This window comes from Mercurialis annua, linkage group LG5, assembly GCF_937616625.2.
Source record: "Mercurialis annua linkage group LG5, ddMerAnnu1.2, whole genome shotgun sequence".
NCBI lineage: Eukaryota > Viridiplantae > Streptophyta > Magnoliopsida > Malpighiales > Euphorbiaceae > Mercurialis > Mercurialis annua.
In genome coordinates, this window is record NC_065574.1 from 28803121 (window position 1) to 28822088 (window position 18968).

An 18968-nucleotide genomic window follows, 5' to 3' on the forward strand; every position below is an offset into this window, starting at 1 on the left:
TCTGATCCTTCGCACGTGATTGTGCCTCAGAGTGTTGAGATTGACCAAGAGCTGTCCTATGAGGAACAGCCAGTTGAGATTGTTGATACGCAAGTGCGTAAATTGCGGAACAAGGAGATTCCGATGGTCAAAGTTCTCTGGCGCAATCATTCTGTAGAGGAGTGTACTTGGGAGACCGAGTTGGATATGCGAAATCGCTATCCTTTTCTTTTTCCGTGAGGTACGATATTTTGTTTTCTGTGACTTTGATGATTATTACATGTGTTACGTGTTGTTCTGGTGGTAATTGCTTATCGTGTTAAATTCGAGGACGAATTTTTAATTAGTTGGGGAGAATGTAATAACCCGTATTATTTTTATTGTAAATTATGTCGTTGAGTTGATTGTTGTGTGCTTTGATTGTCTAATTTGACTTGTTAAATTAACTTCGGTTTTGGTCCGTCATCACTTGTGGGCCTTATTTAAAAATTCAGCAATTGTTGTCTACTACTACTACTACTACTACTACTACTACTACTACTAATAATAATAATAATAATAATAATAATAATAATAATAATAATAATAATAGGTATGGATAAAATAAAGTACCTTAATAAAAATAAAGCCCAAACACTTCATTTTATTAGCATACAATTTAATTATTTTTATTGGCCCATTCATGATTAGCTCTTTGGCCATGAAATTGGTGTTAATGATTTGGACGTAAACTATTCCAAATATATTAACCAAATTTCCAACTTTCTTCATATTTCTAAAGCAGCAGTGCATCTATTACGTTTCTTTCCCTAAATTTATTTTAATTCACTCATTCTTATAAAACCCTAGCCGACTCTCTTGCTGAAACGTTCTCAAACATACTTCAATCTCCATTCCTTTTCCATTCGTTTGAAATTCGGTAAGTAAATCGTTTCATTCGTTATTTCGATACGATATCGTCACATCCGGTTATTAACTCGCAACTTCATTGTATTAGCATCAATCTGAATTTTTCTTCGGCCATTCATCTTTATACAGCAACCTTGTTAATCCTTACGTGCTTCATCTCGAATTGGTACATAAAAATCCTTCCGTTTGTTTGCCGTTCAGTTCATCGCTTGGTTCATGTTCTGTCGTCGTTTTTAAGCTTTATTGCTGTCGTTTTATTTTTGATTATATGAAGATTTGTTATATCTCGGATCCCTTTTGTTGTTTTTCTTTGTTGATACCACTCGGTTTTATTTTGGGATTCGTCAAACCCCACCCGCCATGATTTTGGCTCCTGAGCATGAATTCGTTGCTATGAAGGAGAGTTTCTTGAGATGTTGTGTTGATATAAGTTAAATTGATTCCTGTTGTTGTTTGAAAATTGTTGATCTTCGTTTCTGTAAGTTCATATATTTGGCATGTGAAATTATTCTTTGATTTTGGTTTATTGGGTTACTGTTATCATGGTTTCACTAATTGCTTTTGGTTCTTAAGTAGTAAGTGGGCGGCAACTTTCTTTATTCAATTTAAAGGCCAACTTTCTTTATTCAATTTAAAGGCCACTGATGTTGTAATGGAAATTGTTGTGTTATTTGAGAAAGATGGTTAATTGCATTCTAAGGTCACTAAATTATTTAGCTTTTCTTTTTAGACTCAACGTGGTCATGGATTGCATGATTGAATTATTACATTCATTCCTATTGGGCCTTGTTTTCTTATTAGGTTTATGCTTAGTTAGTAATAGGCTTATTTATTTGATTACATTGGTTTGTTAGGCCTAATGAATTTGGTTTTTGAATTAGATTGTTTTGTAACTATAATCGAAAAACGGAAATTATACTTTTAGTCAATAATTTATAATTACTCGGGTAATTATTAATTTTTAAAATTTATTAACTATATGTGTCAATTTGACGTTTTAAAATTTTAAACGTTTTCTTAATTTATTTTTAATAAAATAAATTATTAGTAACTATTGGTTACATGAAATTGAAGTTATTGAGTTCTGCTTTTAAAATGGATTATTATTTTATCAAATTATTTTATAAATATAAACTCGGGTTTATATTTGGTAAACGTTTTGTGTCGGGTTAGACTTGGGTCTCCCGACAAGTGAGGTTAGCTTGGTAGTTATTGGTAACTCGGCTAACCCACTATTTGAAAATTTATTATTATTAAAGATTATTAAATAATATTTATAAATTGGTTTTTAAGCGAGAACTCAATAGACTTATATTAATTGGGCTTTATTACCTAATGGGTATTTTTGGTGTGTTCTGGCTTGTTTATTTCCGACGTGTTATTTGTGCTAGTTCTATGTGGTGTTTAGTACTCTCTAGAGTTAGGGTCTGTTTATAATAATTATTTTATTTGTCTAGACCCGTCTATTGTTCGTGCTCCGGAGGCGAACCAGGATTAGTTGCTTGCCGGTATTCACGTGGATTAGCAAGCAGTGAGTTTGTACTTACTATTTACCGCTTTATTAAGTAAATTGTTATTTTAATATTAAATATATATACTGTACGTATATTTCGAACTGTTTTTATATTATGGCTCTTAGTTGGAACATGCTACCTAATGGGCATCATTAGGACTGCGTGCGCACCGGTATTGATCTGGGTAAGATAGATATGGAAATGTGGTAACTCGGTGTGAGCATAGCTCTCGGGACCAAGTAGAGTAACTCGGTGTAGCTCAGCTCTCGGGACTCTAGGATAAGTGTGGTCAGTGGTAACTCGGTGTAGCTCAGCTCTCGGGACCAGACCTGTTGGATTATGTTTATTATTTAGAATTGTGGATTAGGGTTCCAACTATTATTCGTAATAACGTATTTAAATATTTTAAACGGTTTTAAAGGTTTTCCACTTAATAAATGTAGATAGTGGTATAAACTCATCTCAGTATATCTGACCCCGTTGTTTTCCCAATTTTCCCCAGGGTTATGATCTAAGAGAGTCTGGTGATCTCCGCATTTACTTTTCCTCGGAGGTTCCATTTATTTTAGTAAAACTGTAAAACTGTTTTATTCTTAGACCGCAGTAGTAACTAGACGTCTTTATTATTATTATATCTTTGTCGGATTGGTTCGACTGGTTTTATTGCTTTGGCATGTTATATCACTTACTTTGGTTTATGATAAATCTATTTTTAGACTCGGAATTGGATAAGCATGTTATATTAACTGTTGAATATTATAACTGTTAGATTTAGGCTGAAGTCTCGATTGCCTCCGAGCATATGTTTTCTGCAGATTTATGTGTTATTATGTTTAACGAAAGGCTAGCTACGGGTTTCGGTACTACATTACCCATACCCTAGCGCCGGTCGCGATTCATGAAAATGGGTCGTGACAGTTTGTAAACGCTTGGCTTAAATCGCTAAAAAGGTGAAATGTTTGGATTTGTTTTGTAACGTTTGTAAACGTTTGTCTTAAATCGCTAAAAAGGGGAAACGTTTGAATTTGTTTCGTATCGTTTGTAAACGTTTGGCTTAAATTGATATGAAGGTCAAACATTTGGATTTGTTTCGTAACGTTTGTAAACTTTTGGCATAAATCGCTAAAAAGGTGAAATGTTTGGATCAAAATTGCTAAAAAGGTGAAACGTTTGGATTTGCTTCGTAACGTTTGTAAACGTTTGGTTTGGCTTAAATCGCTAAAAAGGTGAAACGTTTGGATTTGATTCGTAACGTTTGTTAACGTTTGGCTTAAATCGCTAAAAAGGGGAAACGTTTGGATTTGTTTTGTAACGTTTGTAAACGTTTGGCTTAAATCGCTAAAAAGGTTAAACGTTTGGATTTGTTTTGTAACGTTTGTAAACGTTTGGCTCGAAAAATTATGGAATTAATCAACAACATTGCGAAAGCTCATGGGGGCGTATCCGTATTTGGCGGAGTAGGCGAACGTACTCGTGAAGGAAATGATCTTTATATCTGTTTTTCAGCTTTTCCTTGCTCGAGCACTTTCAGTGCCTTACTTCACTTCTTCAAAGAGAGGAGGACAGGTTATTCACATTTCATTTGATGGTCAGAGCTGTGATATGGGTTGGACGGCTTTTTTTACGCTTACTAAAAAGGTTAAACGTTTGGATTTGTTTTGTACGTTTGTAAACGTTTGGCTTAAATCGCTAAAAAGGTTAAACGTTTGGCTTTGCTTTGTAATGTTTGTAAACGTCTGGCTTAAATTACTAAAAAGGTGAAACGTTTGGATTTGTTTTGTAACGTTTGTAAACGTTTGGCTCAAATTGCTAAAAAGGTGAAATGTTTGGATTTGTTTCGTAACGTTTATAAATGTTTGGTTTTATTTTGTAACATCGCTAAACGTTTGGTTCGATCGCTAAAAAGGTAAAACGTTTCGATTTGTTTCATAACGTTTTAAACGCTTGAATTTGTTTCGTAATGTTTATAAACGTTTGGATTAAATTGCTAAAAAAGGTTTGGCTACAATCGCTAAAAATGTGAAACGTTTGGATTTGTTTCGTAACGTTTGTAAATGTTTGGCATAAATCGCTAATAAGGTGAAACGTTTGGATTAAATTGTTAAAAAGATGAAACGTTTGGATTTGTTTCGTTATGTTTGTAAACGTTGGGTTTGGATTAAATCGCTAAAAAGGGGAAACGTTTGGATTTGATTTGTAACGTTTGTAACGTTTGGCTTAAATTCCTAAAAAGGGGAAACGTTTGGATTTGTTTTGTAATGTTTGTAAATGTTTGGCTCAAATTGCTAAAAAAGGTGAAACATTTGGATTTGTTTCGTTACGTTTGTAAACGTTTGGCTTAAACCGCTAAAAAGGGGAAACGTTTGGATTTAATCGCTAAAAGGGGGAAATCTTTTGATTTAATCGCTAACGTTTGTAACCGTTTGGCTCAAATTGCTGAAAAGGCAAAACGTTTGGATTTGTTTTGTTACGTTTGTAAACGTTTGGCTCAAATTGCTAAAAATGGGAAACGTTTGGATTTGTTTCGTAACGTTTGTAAACTTTTTGTTTTGTTTTGTAACGTTTGTAAATGTTTGGCTTAAATCGCTAAACGTTTGGCTTCAATTGCTAAAAAGGTAAAATGTTAAGATTAGTTTCGTAATGTTCTAAACGCTTGGATTTGTTTCGTAATGTTTGAAAACGTTTGGCTTAAATCCCAAAAAAGGTTTGGCTTCAATTGCTAAAAAGGTGAAACGTTTGAATTTGTTTCGTAACATTTGTAAACGTTTGGTTTGGATTAAATAGCTAAAAAGGTGAAACGTTTGTATTTGATTTGTAACGTTTGTAAACGTTTGGCTTAAATCGCTATAAAGGTGAAACGTTTGGATTTGTTTCGTAACGTTTGTAAACGTTTGGCTTAAATCGTTAAAAAGGTGAAACGTTTGGATTAAATAGCTAAAAAGGTGAAACGTTTGGGTTTGTTTTGCAACGTTTGTAAACGTTTGGCTCAAATTGCTAAAAAGGTGAAACGTTTGGATTTGTTTTGTCACGTTTGTAAACGTTTGGAACAAATTGCTAAGAAGGTGAAACGTTTGGATTTGTTTCGTAACGTTAGTAAATGTTTGGTTTTGTTTTGTAACATTTGTAAAAGTTTGGTATCAATCGCTAAAAAGGTAAAATGTTTGGATTTGTTTCAAAAGGTTTTAATGGCTTGGATTTGTTTCGTAACGTTTGTAAGGGTTTGGCTTAAATTGCTAACTAGTTGAAAAATTTGGTTTTGTTTCGTGACGTTTGTAAATATTTGGCTTAAATCGCTAAAAATTTGAAACGTTTGGATTTGTTTCGTAACGTTTGTAAATGTTTGGCTTAAATCGCTAAAAAGGTGAAATGTTTGGATTTATTTCATAACATTTGTAAACTTTTGGCTTAAGACGCTAAAATGGGTAAACGTTTGGATTTATTTCATAATGTTTGTAAACATTTGGCTTAAATTGCTAAAAAGGTGAAACGCTTGGATTTGTTTCATAACGTTTGTAAACGTTTGGCTTAAATCGCTGCAATGGGGAAACATTTGGATTTGATTTGTAGCGTTTGTAAATGTTTGGCTTAAATCGCTAAAAATATGAAACATTCGGTTTTGTTTCGTAAGGTTTATAAGCGTTCGGCTTAAATCGCTAAAAATGTGAAATTTATGGATTTGTTTTGTAACATTTGAAACGTTTGGTTTTGTTTCGTAACGTTTGTAAACGTTTGGCTTAAATCGCTAAAAAGGTGAAACGTTTAGATTTGTTTCGTTACGTTTGTAAACGTTCGGCTTAAATCGAAACAAATGTGAAACGTTTGGTTTTGTTTCGTAACGTTTGTAAACGTTGGCTTAAATTGATAAAAAAGGTGACACGTTTGGATTTGTTTCGTAACCTTTGTAAATGTTTGGCTTAAATCTCTAAAAAGGTGAAACGTTTGGTATAAATTGCTAAAAAGGTGAAACATTTGTATTTGTTTCGTAACGTTTGTAAACATTTGGCTTAAATCGCTAAAAATGTGAAACATTTAAATTGTTTCGTAAAGTTTGTAAACGTTTGGCTAAAATCGCTAAAATGGGGGAACATTTGGATTGGTTTCTTAACGTTTTAAACGTTTGCCTTAAATCACTAAAATGGTGAAACGTTTGGATTTGTTTTGTAATGTTAGTAAACGTGTGCCTTAAATCGCTAAAAAGGTGAAACTCTTGGATTTATTTTGTAACGTTTGTAATCGTTTGGCTTAAATTGCTGAAAAGGGGAAACGTTTGGATTTGTTTCATAACGTTTGTAAACGTTTGGCTTAATTTGCTAAAAAGGTGAAACGTTTAGATTTGTTTCTTAACCTTTGTAAAAGTTTGGCTTTAATCGCTAAAAGAGGAAACGTTTTGTTTTGTTTCGTAACATTTAAACGTTTAACTTAAATTGCTAAAAAGGTGAAACTTTTGGATTTGTTTTGTTACGTTTGTAAACGTTTGGTTTAAATCGCTAAAATGGGGAAACGTTTGGACTTGTTTCGTAACTTCTATAAATGTTTGGCTTAAATTGCTAAAAAGGTGAAACGCTTGGATTTATTTCGTAGCGTTTGTAAACGTTTGGCTTAAATCGCTAAAATGGGGAAACGTTTGGTATAAATTGCTAAAAAGGTGAAACATTTGGCTTTGTTTCGTAAAGTTTGTAAACATTTTGCTTTAATCGCAAAAAGGGTGAAACATTTGGATTTGTTTCGTAGTGTTTGTAAACGTTTGGCTTTTATTCGTAAAGTTTGTAGACATTTGGCTTAAATTGCTAAAAAGGTGAAACGTTTGGATTTGTTTCGTAACATTTGTAAACCATTTTGCTTAAATCAATAAAAAGGTGAAACGTTTGGATTTATTTCGTAACGTTTGTAAACGTTTGGCTTAAATTGCTAAAAAGGTTAAACGCTTTGAACTGTTTCATAACGTTTGTAAATGTTTGGATTAAATTGCTACAAAGGTGAATCGCTTGGATTTGTTTCGTAGCATTTGTAACGTTTGGCTTAAATTGCTAAAAAGGGGAAACGTTTGGTTTTGTTACGTAACGTTTGTAAAAGTTTGGCTTAAATCGCTAAAAAATTGAAACGTTTGGATTTGTTTCATAACGTTTGTAAATGTTTGGCTTAAATCGCTAAAAAGGGGAAACTTTTGGATTTGTTTCGTGACGTTTGTAAACGTTTGGCTTAAATCGCTAAAATGTGAAACATTTGGATTAGTTTCATAAACGTTTGGCTTAAATCGGTAAAAATGTGAAACGTTTGGATTTTTTCGTAACGTTTTAAACGTTTTGTTTTGTTTAGTAAAGTTTGTATACGTCTGGCTTAAATCACTAAAAAGGTGAAACATTTGGATTTGTTTCGTAATGTTTGTAAACGTTTGGATTAAATTGCTGATAAGGTAAATTGCTTTGATTTATTTCGTAACGTTTGTAAATGTCTGGCTTAAATTGCTAAAAAGGTGAAACGCTTGGATTTGTTTCGTAATATTTTAAACGTTTGGTTTTATTTCGTAACGTTAATAAACGTTTGGCTTAAATCGCTAAAAAGGTGAAACGTTTGGATTTGTTTTGTAACGTTTGTAACCGTTTGGCTTAAATGGCTAAAAAGGTGAAACACTTGGATTTGTTTCGTAGCGTTTGTAAACATTTGGTTTTGTTTCGTAATGTTTATAAACGTTTGGCTTAAATCGCTAAAAATGTGAAACATTTGGCTCAAATTGCCAAAAAGGTGAAACGTTTGGATTAGTTTCGTACCGACTGTAAACGTTTGGTGTATTTTGTAGCGTTTGTAAACGTTTGGCTTAAATCACAAAAGGTTTGGCTTTAATCTCTAAAGTGGGGAAACGTTTCAATTTGTTTAGTAACATTTGTAAATGTTTGGCATAAATTGCGAAAAGGTGAAATGTTTGGATTTGTTTTGTAATGATTGTCAACGTTTGGCTTAAATTCCTAAAAATATGAAACGTTTGGATTTGTTTTGTAACGTTTGTAAACGTTTGGCTTCAATCGCTAAAAAGTTGAAACGTTTGTATTTGTTTCGTAACGTTTTAAACGTTTGGTTTTATTTTGTAACGTTTTAAATGCTTGAATTTATTTTGTGACGTTTATAAATGCTTGGCTTAAATCGCTAAAAAGGTGAAATGTTTGGATTTGTTTTGTAACGTTTGTAAACGTTTGGCTTAAATCGCTAAAAAGGTGAAACGTTTGAATTTGTTTCGTATCGTTTGTAAACGTTTGGCTTAAATTGATAAGAAGGTCAAACATTTGGATTTGTTTCGTAACGTTTGTAAACGTTTGGCATAAATCGCTAAAAAGGTGAAATGTTTGGATTAAATTGCTAAAAAGGTGAAACGTTTGGATTTGCTTCGTAAAGTTTGTAAACGTTTGGTTTGGATTAAATTGCTAAAAAGGTGAAGCGTTTGGATTTGATTTGTAAAGTTTGTAAACCTTTGGTTTAAATCGCTAAAAAGGTGAAACGTTTGGATTTGTTTCGTAACGTTTGTTAACGTTTTGCTTAAATCGGTAAAAAGGGGAAACGTTTGGATTTGTTTTGTAACGTTTGTAAACGTTTGGCTCGAATTGCTAAAAAGGTAAAACGTTTGGATTTGTTTTGTACGTTTGTAAACGTTTGGCTTAAATCGCTAAAAAGGTTAAACGTTTGGCTTTGCTTTGTAATGTTTGTAAAGGTTTGGCTTAAATTGCGAAAAAGGTGAAACGTTTGGATTTGTTTTGTAACGTTTCTAAACGTTTGGCTCAAATTGCTAAAAAGGTGAAATGTTTGGATTTTTTTCGTAACGTTTATAAACGTTTGGTTTTGTTTTGTAACATCGCTAAACGTTTGGCTTCGATCGCTAAAAAGGTAAAACGTTTCAATTTGTTTCATAATGTTTTAAACGCTTGAATTTGTTTCGTAATGTTTATAAACGTTCGGATTAAATTGCTAAAAAAGGTTTGGCTACAATCGCTAAAAAGGTGAAACGTTTGGATTTGTTTCGTAACGTTTGTAAATGTTTGGCATAAATCGCTAAAAAGGTAAAACGTTTGGATTAAATTGTTAAAAAGGTGGAACGTTTGGATTTTTTTCGTTATGTTTGTAAACATTTGGTTTGGATTAAATCGCTAAAAAGGGGAAACGTTTGGATTTGATTTGTAACGTTTGTAAACGTTTGGCTTAAATTGCTAAAAAGGGGAAACGTTTGGATTTGTTTTGTAATGTTTGTAAATGTTTGGCTCAAATTGCTAAAAAAGGTGAAACATTTGGATTTGTTTCGTTACGTTTGTAAACGTTTGGCTTAAACCGCTAAAAAGGGGAAACGTTTGGATTTAATCTCTAAAAGGGGGAAACGTTTGGGTTTATTTTGTAACGTTTGTATCCGTTTGGCTCAAATTGCTGAAAAGGCAAAACGTTTGGATTTGTTTTGTTACATTTGTAAACGTTTGGCTCAAATTGCTAAAAATGCGAAACGTTTGGATTTGTTTCGTAACGTTTGTAAACTTTTGGTTTTGTTTTGTAACGTTTGTAAATGTTTGGATTAAATCGCTAAACGTTTGGCTTTAATTGCTATAAAGGTAAAATGTTTGGATTAGTTTCGTAATGTTCTAAACTCTTGGATTTGTTTCGTAATGTTTGTAAACGTTTGGCTTAAATCCCAAAAAAGGTTTGGCTTCAATTGCTAAAAAGGTGAAACGTTTAAATTTGTTTCGTAACGTTTGTAAACGTTCGGTTTGGATTAAATAGCTAAAAAGGTGAAACGTTGGGATTTGATTTGTAACGTTTGTAAACGTTTGACTTAAATCGCTAAAGAGGGGAAACGTTTGGATTTGTTTTGTAACATTTATAAACGTTTGGCTCAAATTGCTATAAAGGTGAAACGTTTGGATTTGTTTCGTAACGTTTGTAAACGTTTGGCTTAAATCGTTAAAAAGGTGAAACGTTTGGATTAAATAGCTAAAAAGGTGAAACGTTTGGGTTTGTTTTGCAACGTTTGTAAACGTTTGGCTCAAATTGCTAAAAAGGTGAAACGTTTGGATTTGTTTTGTCACGTTTGTAAACGTTTGGCTCAAATTGCTAAGAAGGTGAAACGTTTGGATTTGTTTCGTAACGTTAGTAAATGTTTGGTTTTGTTTTGTAACGTTTGTAAAAGTTTGGCTTCAATCGCTAAAAAGGTAAAACGTTTGGATTTGTTTCAAAACGTTTTAATGCCTTGGATTTGTTTCGTAACGTTTGTAAGGGTTTGGCTTAAATTGCTAACTAGTTGAAAAATTTGGTTTTGTTTCGTGACGTTTGTAAATATTTGGCTTAAATCGCTAAAAAATTGAAACGTTTGGATTTGTTTCGTAACGTTTGTAAATGTTTGGCTTAAATCGCTAAAAAGGTGAAATGTTTGGATTTATTTTATAACATTTGTAAACTTTTGGCATAAGACGCTAAAATGGGTAAACGTTTAGATTTATTTCGTAATGTTTGTAAACATTTGGCTTAAATTGCTAAAAAGGTGAAACGCTTGGATTTGTTTCGTAACGTTTGTAAACGTTTGGCTTAAATCGCTGCAATGGGGAAACGTTTGGATTTGATTCATAGCGTTTGTAAACGTTTAGCTTAAATCGCTAAAAATATGAAACGTTTGGTTTTGTTTCATAAGGTTTGTAAGCGTTCGGCTTAAATCGCTAAAAATGTGAAATTTATGGATTTGTTTTGTAACGTTTCGTAACGTTTGTAAACGTTTGGCTTAAATCGCTAAAAAGGTGAAACGTTTAGATTTGTTTCGTAACGTTTGTAAACGTTCGGCTTAAATCGCAAAAAATGTGAAACGTTTGGTTTTGTTTCGTAACGTTTGTAAACGTTGGCTTAAATTGATAAAAAAGGTGACACGTTTGGATTTGTTTCGTAACCTTTGTAAATGTTTGGCTTAAATCTCTAAAAAGGTAAAAGGTTTGGTATAAATTGCTAAAAAGGTGAAACATTTGTATTTGTTTCGTAACGTTTGTAAACATTTGGCTTAAATCGCTAAAAATGTGAAACATTTAAATTGTTTCGTAAAGTTTGTAAACGTTTGGCTAAAATCGCTAAAATGGGGAAATATTTGGATTGGTTTCTTAACGTTTTAAACGTTTGGCTTAAATCACTAAAATGATGAAACGTTTGGATTTGTTTTGTAATGTTTGTAAACGTGTGCCTTAAATCGCTAAAAAGGTGAAACTCTTGGATTTATTTTGTAACGTTTGTAATCGTTTGGCTTAAATTGCTGAAAAGGGGAAACGTTTGGATTTGTTTCATAACGTTTGTAAACGTTTGGCTTAATTTGCTAAAAAGGTGAAACGTTTAGATTTGTTTCGTAACCTTTGTAAACGTTTGGCTTTAATCGCTAAAAAGGGGAAACGTTTTGTTTTGTTTCGTAACGTTTAAACGTTTAACTTAAATTGCTAAAAAAGTGAAACTTTTGGATTTGTTTTGTTACGTTTGTAAACGTTTGGTTTAAATCGCTAAAATGGGGAAACGTTTGGATTTGTTTCGTAACTTCTATGAATGTTTGGCTTAAATTGCTAAAAAGGTGAAACGCTTGGATTTATTTCGTAGTGTTTGTAAACGTTTGGCTTAAATCGCTAAAATGGGGAAACGTTTGGTATAAATTGCTAAAAAGGTGAAACATTTGTATTTGTTTCGTAAAGTTTGTAAAAATTTGGCTTAAATCGCTAAAAATGTGAAATATTTAAATTGTTTCGTAAAGTTTATAAATGTTTGGCTAAAATCGCTAAAATGGGGAAACATTTGGATTGGTTTTTTAACGTTTTAAACGTTTGGCTTAAATCACTAAAATGGTGAAACGTTTGGATTTCTTTTGTAATGTTTGTAAACGTTTGCCTTAAATCGCTAAAAAGGTGAAACGCTTGGATTTATTTTGTAATGTTTGTAGCCGTTTGACTTAAATTGCTGAAAAGGTGAAACGTTTGGATATGTTCCATAACGTTTGTAAATGTTTGGCTTAATTTGCTAAAAAGGGGAAACGTTTAGATTTGTTTCGTAACCTTTGTAAACGTTTTTCTTTAATCGCTAAAAAGGGGAAACGTTTTGTTTTGTTTCGTAACATATAAACGTTTGGCTTAAATTGCTAAAAAGGTGAAACGTTTGGATTTGTTTCGTAACGTTTGTAAACTTTTGGATTAAATCGCTAAAATGGGGAAACGTTTGGATTTGTTTCGTAACTTCTATAAATGTTTGGCTGAAATCGCTAAAAAGATGAAACGTTTGGTTTTGTTTCGTAGCGTTTGTAAACGTTTGGTTTAAATCGCTAAAAAGGTGAAAATCTTGGTTTTGTTTCGTAGCGTTTGAAAACGTTTGGAGTTGTTTCGTAACGTTTTAAACATTTGGTTTTGTTTTGTAACGTTTATAAATGTTTAGCTTAAATCGCAAAAAATATGAAACGTTTGAATTTGTTGCGTAACGTTTGTAAACGTTTGGCTTAAATAGCTAAAAATGTGAAACGTTTGGTTTTGTTTCGTAAAGTTTGTAACGTTCGACTTAAATCGCTAAAAAGTTAAATAGCTTGGATTTGTTTCATAACGTTTGTAAACGTTCGGCTTAGATCGCTAAAAGCTTGAAACGTTTGGATTTGTTTTGTAAAGTGTTTAAACATTTGGCTTAAATCGCTAAAAAGGCAAAAGTTTGGATTTGTTTCGTAACATTTTTAAACGTTTGGCATAAATCACTAAAAAGGTGAAACGTTTGCATTTGTTTCGTAACGTTTGTAAACGTTTGTCTTAAATCGCTAAAAAGGTAAAACATTTGGATTTGTTTCGTAACGTTTGTAAACGTTTTGGTTAAATCACTAAAATGGGGAAACGTTTGAATTTGTTTCGTAACTGTTGTAAACGTTTGGCTTAAATCACTAAAAAGGTGAAACATTTGGATTTGTTTCGTAACGTTTGCAAACGTTTGGCTTAAATTGCTAAAAAGGGGAAACGTTTGGATTTATTTCGTAACGTTTGTAAACATTTGGCTTTAATCGCTAAAAAGGGGAACCGTTTGGTTTTGTTTCATAAAAGGTTAAACGTTTGGATTTATTTCGTAACATCTGTAAACGTTTGGTTTAAATGGCTAAAATGAGGAAACGTTTGGATTTGTTTCGTAACGTTTGTAAATATTTGGCTTTGTTTCGTAACGTTTGTAAACGTTTGGCTTAAAGTGCTAAAAACGTGATACGTTTGGATTTGTTTTGTAACCTTTGTAAACTTTTGGCTTAAATCGTTAAAAAGGCGAAACGTTTCAATTGTTTTGTAACATTTGTAAATGTTTGGCTTAAATCGCAAAAATGGGGAAACATTTGGATTGGTTTCTTAACGATTTAAACGTTTGGCTTAAAACGCTAAAATGGTGAAACGTTTGGATTTGTTTCGTAATGTTTGTAAACGTTTGGCTTAAATAACTAAAAAGCTGAAACGCTTGGATTTGTTTCGAAACGTTTGTAAACGTTTGGCTTAAATTGCTAAAAAGGTGAAACGTTTAGATTTGTTTCGAAACCTTTGTTAACGTTTGGCTTAAATTGCCAAAAAGGTTAAACGTTTGGATTTGTTTCGTAACTTTTGTAAACGTTTGGCTTAAATCACTAAAATGGGGAAACATTTGGATTTGTTTCGTAAAGTTTGTAAATGTTTGGCTTAAATTTTTAAAAAGGTGAAACGCTTGGATTTGTTTCGTAACGTTTGTAAACGTTTGGCTTTAATCGCTAATATGGGGACACGTTTGTATTTGTTTTGTAACGTTTGTAAACGTTTTGCTTAAATCGCTAAAAAAGTGAAAGGTTTGGTTTTGTTTCGTAACGTTTGTAAACATTTGGCTTAAATTGCTAAAAAGGTGAGACGCTTGGATTTGTTTCTTTGCGTTTGTAAACGTTTGGCTTAAATCGCTAAAAATGTGAAACGTTTGGATTTGTTTCATAATATTTTAAATGTTTGATTTTGTTTCGTAACATTAATAAACGTTTGGCTTAAATCGCCAAAAATGTGAAACGTTTGGATTTGTTTCGTAACGTTTGGCTTAAATCGCTAAAAATGTGAAACATATGGATTTGTTTCGTAACGATTGTAAACGTTTGGCTTAAATCGCTAAAAATGTGAAACGTTTGGTTTTATTTTGTAACGTTTGTTAACGTTCGACTTAAATCGCTAAAAAGGTAAATCGTTTGGATTTGTTTCGCAACGTTTGTAAAAGTTTGGCTTAAATCGCTAAAAATTCGAAACGTTTGGATTTTTTTCGTAACGTTTTTAAACGTTTGGCTTAAATCACTAAAAAGGTGAAACATTTGGATTTCTTTCGTATCGTTTGTAAACGTTTCTCTTAAATCACTAAAATGGGCAAACGTTTGAATTTGTTTCGTAACGTTTGTAAACGTTTGGCTTAAATCACTAAAAAGGTGAAACGTTTGGATTTGTTTCGTAACGTTTGGCTTGAATCGCTTAAAATTTGAAATGTTTGGAAATGTTTCGTAATGTTTGTAAACGTTTGGCTTAAATCGCTAAAAAGGTGAAACACTTGGATTTGATTCGTTACGTTTGTAAACGTTTGGCTTAAATTTCTAAAAAGGTGAAACGCTTGGATTTGTTTCGTAAAGTTTGTAAACGTTTGGCTTCAATCGCTAAAAATGGGAAACGTTTGGATTTATTTCGTAACGTTTGTAACGTTTGGGTTTGTTTCGTAATGTTTGTAAACGTTCGGTTTAAATCGCTAAAAAGATGAAATGTTTGGATTTGTTTCGTAAAGTTTGTAAACGTTTGGATTAAATTGCAAAAAAGGTGAAACGTTTGAATTTATTTTGTAACGTTTTAAACATTTGGTTTTGTTTCTTAACGTATATAAACGTTTGGCTTAAATCGTTAAAAAGGGGAAACGTTTGGATTAGTTTCGTAACGTTTGTAACCATTTGGCGTAAATGGCTAAAAAGGTGAAACGCTTGGATTTGTTTCGTAGCGTTTGTACACGTTTGGCTTAAATCGCTAAAAATGTGAAACATTTGGATTTGTTTCGTAACGTTTTAAACGTTTGGTTTTGTTTCGTAACTTTTGTAAACGTTTGGCTTAAATCGCTAAAAATGTGAAACGTTTGGATTTGTTTCGTAACGTTTGTAAACGTTTGGCTTTAATCGCTAAAAATGTGAATCATTTGGTTTTGTTTCATAACTTTGTAACCGTTCGGCGTAAATGGCAAAAATGGCGAAACACTTGGATTTGTTTCGTAGCGTTTGTAAACGTCTGGCTTAAATCGTTAAAAATGTGAAACGTTTGTATTTATTTCGTAACATTTTAAACGTTTAGTTTTGTTTCGGAACGTTTGTAAACATATGGTTTATATCGCCAATAATGTGAAACGTTTGGATTTGTTTCGTAACGTTTGTAAACATTTTGGCTTAAATCGATAAAAACGTGAAACATTTGGTTTTTTTTCGTAACATTTGTAAACGTTGTGCTTAAATCGCTAAAAAAAGAAACGTTTGGATTTGTTTCGAAACGTTTGTAAACGTTCTTCTTAAATCGCTAAAAAGACAAAACGTTTGGATTTGTTTCGTAACATTTGTAAACTTTTGGCTGAAATCGCTAAAAATGGGAAACGTTTGGTTTTCTTTAGTAACGTTTGTAAACGTTTGGCTTCAATCGCAAAAAAGGTGAAACGTTTGGTTTTATTACGTAACGTTTGTAAACGTTTCGCTTAAATCGCTAAAAAGTTGAAACGTTTGGATTTGTTTCGTAACGTTTGTAAACGTTTGGCTTAAATTGCTAAAAAGGGGAAACATTTGGATTTGTTTCGTGTCGTTTGTAAATGTTTGGCTTAAATCGCTAAAAATGTGAAATGTTTGGATTTGTTTTGAAACGTTTTAAACGTTTGGTTTTGTATCGTAACGTTTGTAAAAGTTTTGCTTAAATCGCTAAAAAGATGAAACGTTTGGATTTGTTTCGTAACGTTTGTAAACGTTTGGCTTTGTTTCATAACGTTTGTAAATGTTAGGCTTAAATCGCTAAAAATGTGAAACATTTGGATTTGTTTCGTAACGTTTGAAACGTTTGGTTTTGTTTCGTAACGTTTGTAAATGTTTGGCTTAAATTGCTAAAAAGGAGAAACGCTTGGATTTGTTTCATAACGTTTGTAAACGTTTAGATTAATTTGCTAAAAAGGTTAATCGCTTGGATTTGTTTCGTAATGTTTGTACACGTTTAGCTTAAATTGATGAAAAGGTGAAACATTTGAATTTGTTTCGTAATGTTTGTAAATGTTTGGCTTAAATTCCTAAAAAGGGGAAATGCTTGTATTTATTTCGTAACGTTTTAAATGTTTGGTTTTGTTTCGTAACGTATATAAACGTGTGGCTTAAATCGCGAAAAAGGCGAAACGTTTGGATTTGTTTCGTAACATTTGTAACAGTTTGGCTTAAATGGCCAAAAAGGTGAAATACTTGAATTTGTTTCCAAGCGTTTGTAAACGTTTCGATTAAATCGCTTAAAATGTGAAACGTATGGATTTGTTTCGTAACGTTTGTTAACATTTGGCTTAAATCGGTAAAAATGTGAAACGTTTGGTTTTGTTTCGAACGTTTGTAAAAGTTAGGTTTAAATCTCTAAAAAGGTAAAACGTTTCGATTTGTTTCAAAACGTTTGTAAACGTTCGGCTTAAATCGCTAAAAAGGTGAAACATTTGGATTTGTTTCGTAACGTTTGTAAACGTTTGGCTTAAATCGCTAAAAAGGTGAAACATTTGTTTTGGTTTCCTAATGTTTATATACATTTGGCTTCAATCGCTAAAAAGTTGAAAACGTTTGGTTTTGTTTCGTAACGTTTGTAAATGTTTGCCTTAAATCACTAAAAAGGGGAAACGTTTGGATTTGTTTCGTAACGTTTGTAAATGTTTGGCTTAAATCGCTAAAAAGGGGAAACATTTGGTTTTGTTTCGTAGCGTTAGTAAACATTTGGCTTAAATCGCTAAAAATGTGGCACGTTTGGTTTTGTTTCGTAATGTTTGTAAACATTTGGCTTCAATTGCAGAATAGGTGAAACGCTTGGATTTGTCATAACGTTTGTAAACGTTTGGCTTTGTTTCGTAACATTTCTAAATGTTTTGCTTAAATCGGTAAAAATGTGAAACGTTTGGATTTGTTTCGAAACGTTTGTAAATGTTTAACGTAAATCGCTAAGAAGGTGAAAAGTTTGATTTTGTTTCGTAACGTTTATAAATGTTTGGCTTAAATTGCTAAAAATGTGAAACGTTTGGATTTGTTTCGTAAGTTTTAAACGTTTGGTTTTATTTCATAACGTTTATAAACGTTTGGCTTAAATCGCTAAAAAGGTGAAACGTTTGGCATAAATTGCTAAAAAGGTGAAATGCTTGGATTTGTTTCGTAGCGTTTGTAAATATTTGGCTTGAATTGCTAAAAATGTGAAACGTTTGGATTAGTTTCGTAACGCTTTAAAAGTTTGGTTTTGTTTCGTAATGTTTATAAACATTTGGCTTAAATCGTTAAAAATCCGAACGTTTGGTTTTGTTTTGTAACGTTTGTAAACGTTTGGCTTAAATCGCAAAAAGGTGAAATCGTTTGGATTTTTTCAATAACATTTGTAAACGTTAGGCTTAAATCGCTAAAAAGGTGAAACGTTTGGATTTGTTTCGAAACGTTCGTAAACGTTCGGCTTAAATCGCTAAAAAGGTGAAACGTTTGAATTTGATTTTCTAATGTTTGTAAACGTTTGGCTTAAATCGCTAAAAAGGTGAAACATTTGGTTTTGTTTCGTAATGTTTGTAAATGTTTGGCTTCAATCGCTAAAAAGGTGAAACGTTTGTAAACGTTTGGCGTAAATCGCTAAAATGGGGAAACGTTTGGATTTGTTTCATAACGATTGTAAAGGAATGGCTTAATTCGCGAAAAGGGGAAATATTTGTATTTGTTTCGTGACGTTTGTAAACGTTTGGCTTAAATAGATAAAAATATGAAACGTTTCGTTTAGTTTCGTAACATTTGGCTTAAATCGGTAAAAAGGTGAAACGTTTGGCTTTGCTTTGTAATGTTTGTAAACGTTTGGCTCAAATTGCTAAAAAGCTGAAACGTTTGGATTTGTTTTGAATCATTTGTAAACGTTTGGCGCAAATTGCTAAAAAGGGGAAACGTTTGGATTTGTTTCGTAACGTTTATAAACGTTTGGTTTTGTTTTGTAACGTTTGGCTTAAATCGCTAAACGTTTGCCTTGAATCGCTAAAAAGGTAAAACGTTTTGATTTGTTTCGTAACGTTTTAAACGCTTGAATTTGTTTCGTAATGTTTGTAAACGTTTGGCTTATATTGCTAAAAAGGTTTGGCTACAATCGCTAAAAAAGGTGAAACGTTTGGATTTGTTTCGTAACGTTTGTAAACGTTTGCCATAAATCGCTAAAACGGTGAAAAGTTTGCATTAAATTGCTAAAAAGGTGAAACGTTTGGATTTGTTTCGTAACGTTTGTAAACGTTTGCCATAAATCGCTAAAACGGTGAAACGTTTGGATTAAATTGCTAAAAAGGTGAAACGTTTGGATTTGTTTC